General features: G+C 38.8%; 1 protein-coding gene and 1 pseudogene across 2 annotated transcripts in view; one reads left to right on the top strand and one right to left on the bottom strand.

Annotated features, from left to right (window-relative positions):
- Positions 1-14,931, bottom strand: part of TENT4B (terminal nucleotidyltransferase 4B) — a 60,814-nt gene that overhangs the window by 21,067 nt on the left and 24,816 nt on the right. The gene's annotated exons all lie outside the window — the stretch shown is intronic.
- LOC132480343 (large ribosomal subunit protein eL21-like) lies at positions 12,402-12,895 on the top strand (annotated as a pseudogene).

Genomic DNA, 14,931 nt, shown 5'->3' with positions numbered 1-14,931 from the left:
AACTCTCCTGTGATCCAAACTCCTGAGTGATCAAAATACAGTGACCTCTATCAGGATATCAATGTTTTCTTTTTATAAGATAAAGTGAGCAAGAAAGCACACCCACTCCCTGTTTTTAAAGGAAAAGTACATAATATAAAAGCAATATGATAAAGTAGGTGCTACTATACAACTGGAGAGGATACCACCCCCCAAAAAAACAGAATCAAAATTAATTTGCTGGGGTAAAACTTACGTTAATCTCAAAATTAATGATAATACAAAAATTTAAAGTGACAAGGAAGAAATATCAACAAAAAATAGCTTCTGTATTTTAAAAAGTACAACCCCACAGATAATTTAGGTCAAAACAGAGACATGAAAAAAAAAAATTGCTTCTGCTCTGAGAAAAGTTCCACCAGGGAGAAATGTTAGCCTTTCAAAATGGCCCTCAAAGGCTCAGTTTCTCTGGCTATCAAAGGGAAGAACTGCTTCACACCCTTTCAGCTGGGTTGCCCAGGGTGGCGGTGTGAGTCTCTTAGGAGCTTCTGTACCCTCAAAACCAGAGGCAACATGGCAGTCTCCCTGATGCCTCCAGGCCAAGGCAGGCAGATCCCCCACTGCTGGCCCCTCTGCTCAACACTGCCCCCCTGCAGTTCAGCCAAAATCTGTCCAGGGGCTAACCCTGCTTCCTGAGGGACACCTGCCCAGCTTGCAATGTGCCTGAGAACACCGCCACATCAAGGTCAAGCTTTCCAGTTTCCATAACTGAAGTCCTCATTAATTATAACTTCAGACTTACATGAAGGCATGGACAAAGTTCTATTCAATTAGTCAATTACTTCCCCCCCCAAATTTTAAGGCTAGTAATAACCAATTTTGACAAGGACATATGGAAAAGGCACTCACATGCTGTGTGTAAAAATATAAATTACTACAACCTCTCCAGAGGTGGTTGTATTAATTAGTGATAAATAATGTTTATATAAATCATTTTTAAAATCCCATTATTTCATTAAAATCAGGACCTGGAAGAGTATCTTATCTGCAGTCCCATGTTTACTGCAGCATTATTCACAATAGCCAAGATAATGGAAACAACCCAAATGTACATTGACAGATGAACAGATAAAGAAAACATGGTCTATACCTATAATGACATATTATTCAGCCTTAAAAAAGGAAATCTTGCCATTTGCAACAAAGACAAACCTGAAGGACATTATGCTACGTAAAATAAGCCAATCAGAGAAAGACACATACTGTATGATTCCACTTATATGCAATATTTAAAACAAACTCATAGAAGCAGAGAACAGAATGGTGGATGCCAGGGGCTGGCATGGGGGTGTGGGTGGGGAGTTGTTCAATGGGTATAAAGTTTCAGTTAAACAGGATGAATAAGTTCTATAGATATGCTGTACAACACAGTGTCTATAGTTAACAGTACTGTGTTATGCACTTAAAAATCTGTTAAGAGGGTAGATTTCATGTTGTATTCTTACCACAAAACAAGTGAGGGGACACAAGGAAACTTTTGCAGGTGCTGGATGTATCTATTACCTTGATTGTAGTAATGGTTTCATGGGGGGTATGCATATGTCCAAACTCATCAAGTTGGATATCTGCATGAAATACGTGCAGTTTTTTGTAAAGCTGTTTAAAAACAAATCCCCTTCAGAAATATTTCCATGAGGGAACAAGGATATTCACCACAGCATGATTTAGGATACTAAATAATTGAAAAACTGCCTCAATGTCCATCAATGGGATCCAGTTAAATAATCACAGGAGTACTCATTGATCTTCCCTTGAACTATAGCCAATAACCCATTAAAAAGAATGATGAAGAGCTATACGAGCTGAGAGAGAAAGATCTAAGATTTGTTATGTTTAAAAGAAAGGATCCCTTTCATGTACATTAAAAGACACACACAGGGACTTCCCCGGTGGTCCGGTGGGTAAGACTCCATGCTCCCAATGCAGGGGAACCAGGTTCGATCCCTGGTCAGGGAACGAGATCCCTCATGCCGCAACTAAGATCCCGCATGCCGCAACGAAGATCTCGCGCGCCGCAGCTAAGACCCGGCACAGCCAAATAAATAAATAAAATAAATTTTAAAAAATAAAATAAAAACACACACACAAAGAGAGAGAGTCACAGTATGTTTCTATTTGCATTACAAGTTTTCTGGAAGGAGAACTGTTAACAGTGATGGCTGTAGGGACAGGACATGGCAGGAGAGGTAGGGACACTTTAGTTTTTTATTTCATATCACTCTGTATAATCTTATAATTTTTTAAAAACCACTAATGTTTATTTGTTTGTCTGCTTTTCTAACAGGAATCATCATTATCTGTTTGGAGAGATTACAGGTCACTTGTCATCTTCTTTATATTTTCCATGTGAAAAATACATGTGTGTGTGTATTTCCGCAAAGCTTCGCCCCACAGAACATGGTCTGTATACCATACTGTTTACGGTGATTAAACCTGGTGAGTGAATTTGGGGGTGGGAAGAGACTCACTTTTTCTAAAGTATACACTGATATATATAGTCTATCATTTAAAATGCATACATGTTCATTACCATTGTATAGTTTCATAACAAGATCTTTGTAACAAGGAAAAATATCATTAAAGAAAATGAACATTTAAAGGAAAAAGACTCAACTTACTCTAATAATCGAGCTTTGCAGACCAAAAGGCTACACATCAGGCAGCTAGAAGACTTGAGCAGAGAGGGACCCCAAACCGGGGCACGCAGCAACTGGCACATGACACAGTTGGGAAGTTACTGCATGCATGATGCAGTGAGTATAGTAGTAAGTTTCTGCTGCTGTCTGACTCACCCCTTCTAGGGACTTAAATGTGTGTGTATATGCAAGACAAATTTCTGGAAGAATACATAAAAACTGCTCGCAGTGGTTTCCTCTTGGCGGGGGTGGGGGTGGGGGGGGTGGGACTGAGGTCTGAGGTATAGGGATTTATATAGCCTTTTGTACTGTTTGATTTTTTTCAAATGCAAGTAGGCACCAAGAGAAGTGAATAACAGCAAGCCCTGGGGCAATCCCTAGAGCAGTCTGAGTGACACCTTCAGGAGGCTCTAGAATTTGATTTTTACAAAGAAATTGTCACACACACACACACACACACACACACACACACACATGTCCTATATTTCCAGCTGCCGGCTAGACTCCTCTACCTATATGTCACCTCAAACTCATTCAAAATGAAATTCCTTGTCTTTTTCCAAAACCTAGCCTTCCTGCTTGCATTTTCTCCCCTGAGTTATTGTTTCCCCAAAATGGAAACCAAACTGGTCTCCCTGCCCCTAGCTTTCCCCTTCTCTGGGCCATCTTCCACGTGATCACCCTTCCTCAAGCTATCTGTGTCATTTCCTGATGCCTCTTCCCCCCAGTACAGCCACAAAGAACTGTGCTAGAACATGCCAGGCCTCTTCAAGAGCCCCGCCCTTGTACAGGCAGGCCCTGTGCCTGGAATACCTTTTTACTCAGCCTTTCTCTGAGAGCTCAACTAGCACCTCCTCAGTCAAGTTCCCAGAAGCAGTGTTACTTTAGCTCCTCCTCAGTGCTCCTGACCCTCTAGTCTTAGTCCTACCTCCTGCCCAGCAGTCAATCCAAGCGAGTTCACAGCAAATGCCCTGCTCACAGGCCTCCCTGCTCCGACTCAACTCTCCGATTCAGCTCTGTGTCCCCAGACCCAGGACGCAGTACAGAAAAGCACTTCTTGAGGAAGGGACCCTGAGCTGACGTATGTACACCTACCCACACTCACGTCCACATGTCATAAAACTTCATGTCAGGCATAGAAGATACGAGTTTGATTTTAGGCGCTAAAAATAGGAGTTCACACAAACAGGAAACACACTTACATACTAGAACACTAGAGAGAGAGTGTGAAAGGGATTTCCTGTCAGGAGACAGCGCAGGGCTTTAGTTCATGTCTCTTAGCCACTTGCCCCCAGACCTATCTGAAGAGGTGAGACGTTCTTCCCTCAAAAAAGCATTAGGAAAAAGTTGTCTTCAAGTAGAAACAAATGCCAAAGGCATTTATAACCAGAGGAACATGAAGCTTCTTTCTTCACAGCTCTATCTCACCATAATTCACTTCCAATATTTTAAAATCAAATTGGCAGTCTTACACTTCAAATAGGGACAACTCAGTTGAGAATTTAACAGTGAGAAGACATGGTATTCGAGGGTCATGTTATCCACAAAAAACAAAACTAACATAATAAAAGCCAACTTTGACAGATTTTTGGCAGTAAAATTATATTTAAACACATACATCAGGATCTGAGATTAAGAATACCAGCTTTTATTTTGGTTGTAATCAAGAGAAAAAACAATAATATATAAAATCACTAAAGACAAGCAATTTTTTAAAACCCTGAAGTTATAATAAAAATAACTGAACCTGGGACTTCCCTGGCAGTCCACTGGTTAAGACTCCCCTGCTTCCAGTGCAGGGGGCGCAGGTTGATCCCTGGTCGGGGAACTAAGATCCTACGTGCCACGCGCGTGGCATGGGAAGGAAAGAAAGGGAGGAAGGGAGGGAAGGAGGGAGAGGGAGGGAGGGAGAGAGAGAGAGAAAGAAAGAAAGAAAGAAAGAAAGAAAGAAAGAAAGAAAGAAAGGTGTCTCAAACTGGCCCTGTAGATACTTCTTCCAAGTCCATACGTTCTCTATGAGAATTTTTAAATTGTGTGTTTTCACTTCAATATTACTCTAATAACATTAGCATGAGCTTGTTCTGGATCATCTAGATGCTTCTCTGGAAACAGAGAGCTGCCCAAGGATTCCCCAGCCCACATGTGCTGTTGTGTTTACCATCAAGCTAAGGCCAAAGAATAGGATTTTAATTGGTCTGTACTAACAGTAAAGAACAGGGTAAGACCTGATACATGTATCACACATATATGCCAAGTAAAGGTCAAATGGCACCCCTGAACATTTCTACAGCTTTCAGAATAGAGAAAAATGATGAGAGAACTGAGTTGTCACATGGCAAGGTACTAAAGGCATTTCCAGTGCATTCCCAACACCACAGCTGGCAATATCATATTTACATTGAGAGTAGCAATATGATTTGCGTAAAACATCATCTGTCCCATAAATTCATTTTAATTTTATTGATTCTGTCATTTTATCTGTACTTACCTGGTTGTTTTGTTTTTGTAACCTTTTTTAAACATAAGAAATTTATCCTTGTGTGCATTCTTACATTATAATAAAAATAACTCAAGCTAGGGTGTCAAGAGCAATCGATGGAGAAAGGACAGTCTTTTCAGAAAATGGTGCTGGGGGGCTTCCCTGGTGGCACAGTGGTTGAGAGTCCGCCTGCCGATGCAGGGGACAAGGGTTCGTGCCCCGGTCCAGGAAGATCCCACATGCCACGGAGCGGCTAGGCCCGTGAGCCATGGCTGCTGAGCCTGCATGTCCGGAGCCTGTGCTCCGCAACGGGAGAGGCCACAACAGTGAGAGGCCCACGTACCGCAAAAAAAAAAAAAAGAGAGAGAGTGAAAAGACAACCAACAGAATGGGAGAAAATATTTTCAAATCATATATCCAATAAGGGATTAATATCCAAAATATACAAAGAACTCCTAAAATTCAACAACAAAATCAAATCCCGATTCAAAAATGGACAAAGGACTTGAATGGACATTTCTCCAAAGAAGATCTATGGATGACCAATAAGCACATGAAAAGATATTCAACATCAATAGTCATTAGAGAAATGCAAATCAGTACCATCAGATTACTTCAACCCATTAGGATGGCTATTATCAAATAAACAGAAATTAACAAGTGTTGGTGAGATGTGGAAAAATCGGAACCCTCCTGCATTGCTGGTGGGAATATAAAATGATTAGCTCACGTGGAAAACTGTGGCAGTTCCTTAAAAAGTAGAATTACCATATGATGCAGCAATTCCACTCCTAGGTATAAACCCAGAAGAATTGAAAGCAGAAACTCAAGATACTTATACACCAATGTTCATAGCATTATTCACAATAGCCAAAAGGTGGAAACAAACCAAATGTCCATCAACAGATGAATGGATAAACAAAATGTGGAATATGAGTTGGCATTAAAAACGAAGGATATTTTGACATATGTCATAACATGCATGTTAAGAACATTATGCTAAGTGAAACAATAAGCCAGACACAAAAGGACAAATATTGTATGATTCCATTTATATGAAGTACCTAGAATAGGCAAATTCAGAGGGAAAGCAGAACAGAGGTTAGTTACCAGGGGCTGGAGGGGAGGGGGGAATGGGGAGTGACAGTTTAATGGGTAGATAGTTTCTGCTTGGAATGACGAAAAATTCTGGAAACTGATAGTGGTGACGGTTGGACAGTGATGTGAATGTACTTAATGCCACTGAACTGTATACTTAACAATGGTAAATTTTATGTTATGTATATTTTATCACAATAAGAAAAACTTAAGCTGACACTGGATATCTGCCAAAAATATTTTTTGAAGATCTTAATTTGAGAAACACTGCTACAGAGTTAGAATTAAAAATTAAACCATTTATGTAATGTTTAAAAATATAGACACCAATGGTATATATTGCTATGGATGTAAACATAGAAGTGTAAAAACATCAGCGTTGCAAGAGTGGTTAGCTCTGGGAAAGGAGGGAGGTAAATGGGAGGTATGCCAAACAGTGTTCAAGTGTATCTGAAAAGTTATATTCCTTACGTAAAGGAAAAAAAGAAAAAAAAATGGAACAAAAGAAGGGAGGGAGGAAGGGAAAAAAAAGGGGAAAAGTCAAATTTGTTAAATCCAGATGGTGGGTACTCAGGGGTTCATTGCTATTCTGTATCCTCTCCACATGTTTGAAATAGTTAATAATAAAAATTTGAAATGACTAAGAATCAAAAGTTTACATAATAAGGAATTAAAACTTCCTTTAGCCATTCTACACAATGAATGAGCAGACAGCCCAGACACAGGCCATGTTCCCAATCTACCATCAAGAGCACCTTCTACTTCCCATCTTCCCCTCTACCCATAGATCTAAGCTGCCATTAACAAGCAGTCAAGAGTTGTCAATCAGCCTTCACTAGCCAGACTTTTCTATCTCTCACTCTGAGACCATAATTGGTCTTACAATTTTTGCTTGCCTCCAAAATTGCAAGTTAAAAAAACACTAATTCCCATTAGAATTAATGTAAAAACTGCAGCATTTCTACATACAATTAAATTCATACCAGGCTAGTAATACAGTTACGATTGGTTCATAATTACTTACTGCAGGTAACTGAAAATTGTCAATAAAAGGCAAAAATTCCCAAATAAGCCAGAACCTGGAAGCAACCGCAACTTGGAGCTTTGCTACTTTGCCAGTTATATCAAAACTGTACAAATAAGATCAGGGTAGAAATAACCCTAGAGCCACTCATAGTCATTCTTTCTCTCTCTCTCCCTCTCCCTCTCCCTCTCCCTCTCTCTCTCTCTCTCTCTCACACACACACACAACACAATTAGATCTTTCTTTTTTCTTTTAGCCAAAACACTACTTCCACTTAAGTATGGGAGATGTAAAAGTACACCAGGCTCAAAATGACACTAAGAACCAAAAGAAGGAACACTCCTAGGTATCTATCCAAGGGAAATGAAAACGTATACCCACGCAAAAGCTGTTTGTAACAGCATTATTCACAATAGCCAAAAAGTGGAAATAATCCAAGTGTCCATCAATTGATGAATGGATAAACAAAATGTGGACACACTGAAATGTTATTCAGCCACATAAAGGAATGATACATACTACAACATGGATGAACCTTAAAAACATGCTAAGTGAAAGAAGGCACACACAAAAGGACACCTATGCTATATAATTCCATTTATATGAAATGTCCAAAATAAGCAAATCCGTAGAGACAGAAAGTAACTGCTAGTGGATATGAGGTTTGTTTTGGCGGTGATGAAAATATTCTAAAACTTATTCTGATGATAGCTGCACAACTCTGTGAATATCCTAAAAAACACCTGAACTGTACATATCTCAGTGAGGCTATTATTAGGGAAAAAAGAAAAAGAAAGGACAAGCTGCCATTACAGACCCCAAAAGATTCTGCCTTAATTTGTATGTTACCACAAAGCAAAATAAGAGGAATAGGAGAGTCTATAAGTCAACAGAAAGAAGCCTTGTATATCCAGGTAGTAAATGACTTAACATAAACCCAAAACAAAACGACTTGACATTTTACTTAGCACATGGACCAAGGTAACAGGCAAATTGTTACACTTTTTGAAATACTGAAAGACCCAAAAAGGACCTAGGGATCCCAGGGTCAACACGTATCTAAGGCATTCAGAACTTTTAACCCAACATCAATCTAATCCGAGAGTCCTAATAGCTTCTCCACATGTCATTAGAGAGTCCATGAATCTGCGCCTGCCCATCTCAGCTCCCTCCTGGGCACTGCTGGTTTCACAGGATAATCCTCAAGCATCCACAGAAAGTCAAAAACAAAAAAACAAAAACAAAAACTCTTTTCACCATTAACTTCCCTAACAATGAGCATATATTTATATGTCCTTAAGTTTACCATTACTTAGGAAGTCTTGTCTCATTTTACGGAAAGTTATATAAATCTGAATAACTCTTTGACATTCTCCATTGGAAGACACAACCACCCGTTTCTGGAACTGCTGAATCCCTCATATGATCTTCTGGTCAAGGACAAACTGCCAATGTTCTAATTCAGTGGTGCCAAGTTCACTATTACCTCACTTTCAGATAAGAAAGTGATACGTGTGAGAAAAATCAGAACATTAACACACTAGAAACTTCAAAGTAGAATAATAATACAGCCAACACATTTACACATACCTCAACAAACACACACACCAACAAACCCATGGGGCAAAAATCTCACAACCACTATTCCATGACAAAAATAAGTAAACGGATAAAGCCCAAATCTCCTTGGGGGTAGTGGGGTGCGGGGTAGGAGCCTGGGAGCCTTCAGAAAAGTGGTAACAGTTTCCCTCATTCACCGTTAACCTTCACAGTCTTTCTAACACACAATGAGACCAGCAATTTTACTTTGAGGAACACAGATGGAGAAACTGGCTCAAAAGTAAACAACACTTATAAGTATGTTTCTCATGCTTTATTCACAACAGAAAATGAAAAGCAACTTAGATGTCCAACAACAAGGGCGTGCTTTAGTAAACCTTGGTATATAGTCATGTAGGAAAATGTGTTCTACCCTCTCCAAAAAACACTGCATCGTAGACTATGTAAATACATGGAAAAGACCATGCAAAATGTAAACTAGGAGAAGCAATAAGATCTTTCAAGTAGAAGAAAATTGTATTTTTTTAAATGGATCTTTTACAATGACACTTAAATAAGAGTGTATGGAGACTACTATTAGTTGATAATTTTTAATGAAGAGCTTCTTTGAAATGGTGTATTTGTTGTTATTTTACAGTCAAGTTGATCAAATATACAATACAAATTATTGAATATAAAACGTAAAGTTTCTAACACTATTATGAAAGGCAAGCACCAAAGAAAACGCAGAACTCATCAAATCCTCTTGATATTTCTTGCTGTTTTGACACAATTATTCTGGCTACCATTATCTGTTAATCATCTTCACATCACTAACCTAATTCAGCGTTTTTTATAAACTATTTCCAAGTCAGCAGCCAGCACAATGGCACTGGGCATGAAGACATTCAGGGTCTGCAGAGCAAACCCAAAACACTCCTCAAATTTTTGACAATTATAAACAAAAAAATTGCTCTGCTACTCTTGTGTCTTCACTGAAATATTTGCAAATTCAATGAAGTCCAGAAAATTCTCCTGAGTTCCCCTCGACACTTCTGCAACATGACCTGGCTGGAGGACAATTTAGCATTTTGCCCCAGCAATCACAGCACATGTGCACACAGAGGCATCCACAAGAATGTTCACTGCAGCACTGGAATAGGAAACAGTGGAAACAACATTTGTGTTCACCAGTAGGAAAATGGCTTTAAAAATTACGGTACAACTACACAGTTGAATTCTACACAGCACATGAACTGACACGAAAAAATTTCCAAGATACATTATTTGGAAAAAAACAAAATTTACAAAATAAAGTCCACCCAGTAGGAAAAGTTCTGGGAGGATCCACAGGACATTGGAAACAATCATTACCTCTGAAGAAGAGGCTGGGGCTAAGAACAAGAATGGTGGTCAAAGGAGACTCCTGACTTCTCGTAACGTTTTGAGTTTTTACAAGGACAATAAATTCATGCCTTATTTCCATAATTATAATTTAAGAAAAATCTCTGGGTCATAAACTGCATGTGATTTATCTAATATTCCATTAAGGGAATTCAAATCTATATGAACACAGGTGGTTTGAGTCTAACTGATAAAGGGCATTGAAGGTGCCCTGTCTTCACATTTAAATACAAAAACACACTTCCCTCTGTACCTCTCCAACAATGTAAACATGTTTCCTTCCTTAAAAACAACCCCAGACACCCTCCTCGCCAAGAAAAAAAAAGGAAAAAAGCACTTTTAGTACAAGACCAAATTTTTTAAAAATCTTACACATAATCTCAAACTCCTTAATAAGCATTTTTACTTTTCATCCAAAAAACGATAGTGTTACAAAGCCTTAGCCAAACTTCACCTCATTAAGATGATGTCTGTTGCCCACATAACTATTTTGAAGTTGTTTCATTCACCTGGTCTGGTATTAATCAATACAGAAAAGTTAGTGGGAAGGCAAAGCTATTCCATTTTGAGCATAATTTCAGAGGACTTCCAGCATCTCATCCCCCACCTCAACAAGGAATCCCTCTTATAGCAAGGGGGTCCAAGGGATTCTGACAATTAGCCGGATTTGAGAACCCACGCTCTAAAAGTGGGTTTTAAGCAGTACTTCTCAATCCGTGCTGCATATGATTATTATTTTTTAAATATGACGTGAAAGCCACCACCCACTGCAGACCTATTAAATCAGAATCTCTGAGAAGTGGGTTCCAGTCATCAATTCTCTTTTTTAACTTCCTCAGATTGAGAACCCTGTGTTGAAGTAACTGGTTTAGGCGTTGCCCTTATCAAGCTCATTAAGCAGAACACCATTATCTGCATGGGCCATAGGAAACACAGTGGCAGCCAGCAGAGGAGGTGAAACACCAACCCCCAGTTTTATTTGAAATCACAGAGCTAGGCCAACAGGACCAGATTCCCTATAACTAAGATCCATTATAAACTAGGGCTAGTAAGAAGCCCTGGTTTCAACTAAAGATAAAGTCACTCCACTAACTTGAAACTTGGTAAAGTCATTTAACCTCTCTGAGATTCAAATTATCAATTTTTTAAAGGACTGGAATAAATGACCTCTGAAGACCCTCTGATCTCAAACCCCATGATGATTCTACCATGTGGCCACAACTCAATCAAGTCCATAAGCAGAGTGTCCTTAAATAAATGCATGAATATCTTCTGCGAGTATCAGATTCATCATACATATAATTTTGTGCTAATCTACAGAAAAATTCTATTCATCGTCACACCATAAGAAATCCTAACTGAACGTAATTAGATTCTATCAGATCAATCACAAGTGAAAATTAAACTAGTCACATAAGTCTCAAAATACATACAGGGACTTCCCTGGTGGTGCAGTGGATAAGACTCCACGCTCCCAATGCAGGGGGCCCAGGTTCAATCCCTGGTTGGGGAACTAGATCCCACATGCATGCTGCAACTAAGAGTTTGCATGCCACAACTAAGGAGCCCACGAGCCACAACTAAGGAGCCCTGGAGCTGCAACTAAGGAGCCTGCGAGCCGCAACTAAGACCCAACGCAACCAAATAAATATTTCTTTAAAAATTAAACAAATAAATAAATAAATAAAGCTATCAAAATAAACAATCTAATCCTACACCTAAAGCAACTAGAGAACGAAGAACAAAAAAACCCCAAAGTCAGTAGAAGGAAAGAAATCATAAAGATCAGAGCAGAAATATATGAAATAGAAATGAAGAAAACAATAGCAAAGATCAATAAAACTAAAAGCTGGTTCTTTGAGAAGATAAACAAAATTGATAAACCCTTAGCCAGACTCATCAAGAAAAAAAGGGAGAGGATGCAAATAAGTAAAATTAGAAATGAAAAAGGAGAAATCACAACTGACACTGCAGAATTACAAAGGATTATAAGAGACTACTACAAACAACTATACGCCAATAAAATGGACAACCACGAAGAAATGGATAAATTCTTGGAAAGGTACAAATTTCCAAGACTGAACCAGAAAGAATTAGAAAATATAAACAGACCTATCACAAACAATGAAATTGAAACTGTAATTAAAAATCTTCCAACAGCTTTTCGGCCGGAACCACCATCTTCCAGTAATTCGCCAAAATGACCAACACAAAGGGAAAGAGGAGGGACACCCGCTACATGTTCTCTAGGCCTTTTAGAAAATATGGAGTTGTTCCTTTGGCCACATACATGTAAATCTACAAGAAAGGTGATACTGTGGATATCAGGACACTGTTCAAAAAGGAATACCCCAGAAATGTTACCATGGCAAAACTGGGAGAATCTACAATGTCACCCAGCATGCTGTTGGCATCATTGTAAACAAACAAGTTAAGGGCAAGATTCTTGCCAAGAGAATTAATGTGCGTATCGAGCATATTAAGCACTCTAAGAGCCGAGACAGCTTCCTGAAACGGGTGAAGGAAAATGATCAGAAAAAGAAGGAAGACAAAGAGAAAGGTACTTGGGTTCAACTGAAGCACCAGCCTGCTCCACTCAGAGAAGCACACTTTGTGAGAACCAATGGAAAGGATCCTGAACTGTTGGAGCCCATTCCCTATGAATTCATGGCATGATGGGGGTAAAGAAAATAGAAGACCTGGACTGTATAAATGTTTCTCTTAATTGAGTAGAAGTGTGTGACCCCCCCCAAACAAATATTTAAAGCACATTTTAATTGTGTCCAAATTCAGTGGGTGACATCTTTTTACTTTTCAAATTTAGTGTTTTTTCTTCCTGAAAGATGTGAGGTAGTTTGTTGTGCGGTATACTCCACTGGTTAATAAACTGCTAGATATTATTTATAAAATATTTGTACTAGTTTGAAAATAGTCTCTAAATTCCTATGAACAAAGGATTTAAAATAAATGAATGAGGGCTTCCCTGGTGGCGCAGTGGTTGAGAGTCTGCCTGCCGATGCAGGGGACACAGGTTTGTGCCCTGGTCCGGGAAGATCCCACGTGCCGCGGAGCGACTGGGCCCGTGAGCCATGGCCGCTGAGCCTGCGCGTCCGGAGCCTGTGCTCTGCAGCGGGAGAGGCCACAACAGTGAGAGGCCCGCGTACCGCAAAAAATAAATAAATAAATGAAAGGTTAAAAAAAAAATCTTCCATCAAACAAAAGTCCAGGACCAGATGGCTTCACAGGTGAATTTTATCAAACATTTAGGGAAGAGCTAACACCGCTCCTTCTCAAACTCTTCCAAAAGATTGCAGATGGGGGGAATTCATTCATTCTACGAATTCATTCTACGAAAACACCATCACCCTGATACCAAAACCAGAAAAAGATATCACAAAAAAAGAAAACTACAGGCCAATATCACTGATGAACATAGATGCAAAAATCCTCAACAAAATACTAGCAAACAGAATCCAACAGCACATTAAAAGGATCATATACCATGATCAAGTGGGATTTATCCCAGGGGTGCAAAGATTCTTCAATATACACAAATCAATCAATGTGATACACTGTATTAACAAATTAAGGAATAAAAACCATATGATCATCTCAATAGACACAGAAAGAGCTTTTGACAAAATTCAACACCCATTTGTGATTAAAAACTCTCCAGAAAATGGGCATAGAGGGAACCTACCTCAACATAATAAAGGCCATATACGACAAACCCACAGCAAACATCATTCTCAATGGTGAAAAACTGAAAGCATTACCTCTAAGATCAGGAACAAAACAAGGATGTCCACTCTCACCACTATTATTCAACATAGTTTTGGAAGTCCTAGCCATGGCAATCAGAGAAGAAAAAGAAATAAAAGGAATACAAATTGGAAAAGAAGAAGTAAAACTGTCACTGTTTGCAGATGACATGATACTATACATAGAGAATCCTAAAGATGCCACCAGAAAACTACTAGAGCTAATCAATGAATTTGGTAAAGTTGAAAGATACAAAATTAATGCACAGAAATCTCTGGCATTCCTATATACTAACAACACAAAATCAGAAAGAGAAATTAAGGAAACAATCCCATTTACCATCGCAACAAAAAGAAAAAAATACCTAGGAATAAACCTATCTAAGGAGGTAAAAGACTTGTACTCAGAAAACTAAAACACTGATGAAAGAAATCAAAGGTGATATAAACAGATGGAGAAATATACCATGTTCTTGGATTGGAAGAACCAACATTGTGAAAATGACTCTACTACCCAAAGAAATTTACAGATTCAATGCAATCCCTATCAAACTACCAATCACATTCTTCACAGAATTAGAACAAAAAATTTTACAATTCGTATGGAAACACAAAAGACTCCGAATACCCAAAGCAATCTTTAGAAAGAAAAACGGAGCTGGAGGAATCAGGATCCCTGACTTCAAACTATACTACAAAGCTATAGTAATCAAGACAGTATGGTACTGGCACAAAAACAGAAATATAGATCAATGGAATAGGATAGAAAGCCCAGAGATAAACCCACACACATAGGGTCACCTAATTTATGACAAAGGAGGCAAGAACATACAATGGAGAAAAGACAGCCTCTTCAATATGTGGTGCTGGGAAAACTGGACAGCTACTTGTAAAAGAATGAAATTAGAACACTACCTAACACCATACACAAAAATAAACTCCAAATGGATT

This window comes from Mesoplodon densirostris, chromosome 19 (genome assembly GCF_025265405.1).
Source record: "Mesoplodon densirostris isolate mMesDen1 chromosome 19, mMesDen1 primary haplotype, whole genome shotgun sequence".
In the NCBI taxonomy this organism is placed as follows: Eukaryota; Metazoa; Chordata; class Mammalia; order Artiodactyla; family Ziphiidae; genus Mesoplodon; species Mesoplodon densirostris.
Note: the sequence above shows the minus strand (reverse complement) of the source record. Positions and strands in the feature narration are given on the sequence as shown.